This window comes from Echinococcus granulosus (genome assembly GCF_000524195.1).
Source record: "Echinococcus granulosus chromosome Unknown EG_S00077, whole genome shotgun sequence".
Classification (NCBI taxonomy): domain Eukaryota; kingdom Metazoa; phylum Platyhelminthes; class Cestoda; order Cyclophyllidea; family Taeniidae; genus Echinococcus; species Echinococcus granulosus.
This window is the reverse complement of record NW_020170457.1, coordinates 165768-166859: the sequence shown is the minus strand read 5'-3', so window position 1 is coordinate 166859 and position 1092 is coordinate 165768. Positions and strand designations below refer to the sequence as shown.

At 48.4% G+C, this 1092-nt stretch overlaps 1 protein-coding gene across 1 annotated transcript in view; it reads left to right on the top strand.

The window, feature by feature from the left end:
* Window positions 1-1092, top strand: part of EGR_07439 (hypothetical protein) — a gene marked incomplete at both ends in the record, with an annotated part of 10744 nt that overhangs the window by 8234 nt on the left and 1418 nt on the right. The window lies entirely within an intron of this gene.

The window sequence follows — 1092 nt, the reverse complement described above, 5'->3', positions numbered from 1 at the left end:
ATTTGGCAATATCTCTCCGCAACTCATTTCCTTGATCCATCCTCCGATGGTACGATCCGCTGCTACACACCACAACCCCTCTATTGGAAGTACATCAGCTGCTTCAAGAGGTAACTCGCCACAGCTTTGCCACCAGGTTCAATTTGGGTGGTAGTGTAGACAGCCTCGTGCCACATGATCCATCAGCTTCACTTTCAATTGTTCGTTCATGGCCCAAATTTCATGCTTCAAGGGTTTAGAAAGAGATCACCATCTCAATATGCTGACATAGCTGTGCTTAGGCAGTCCTTTGGACTAACGCCGACATCCACCACTCCATCAGCCAGTCTCAACGTGTTCCACCAACTCACTACCGAAGCACTATTCCACAAAGTGGACCAACAATTGTGTCGTTTTTAAGGCCTGAGAATGTGCATTCGACTGTGAGGAAGGAACACGAAATGCCTCCTGTGAAGGTTGCATTTGAACCTTCCCTCAAATCGTCACCTGTGATTGTGCTCACTTACATAATCAATGGGGACATTACTGTGTGGAAAACGCACCAGTCAATGACCCGGTGTTACTTGGCCACCAACTGAAATGCCATCAACTAGGTTGTAACTGGGTCAAGGTCAAGTGAGTGCTCCTGTGACATTCCTCGTACTTCCCTGGCTGTGACAACTCAGCTATCTGGAATGAAACCCTTCCATCTGTCACATCAGTATGGTCACTTCCCAGCTCTTCATCAACTCACAACTATCGACTCTTCGAGAGACAACTCCACTTCACCCAGAGCATAACCACTTCCACTTATCCACCAAACGCCACTACTTCCTCCGCAATTACTTCAACTGCCATTCTTCTGCACGAAGGACGAGGAAGGGCTCCTCACGATGGCGATTTGTGAGAGCGTAGATGTGAGATTTCCGCCTCCGACACACAAGCTTGACAGCTTCGTTCCACCTCTTACGTATTCGCTGATGAATGTGTGCAGAGGGGGGAACGACTTGCTCGAAGTGTGTGGAGCACAAATTTAAGTGGAAGAGGGTGAATTTGTGCTGTCGACGTACTCCCTCAAATCACGCCCCACTCCTTCCATGTTGTCATGGTGAA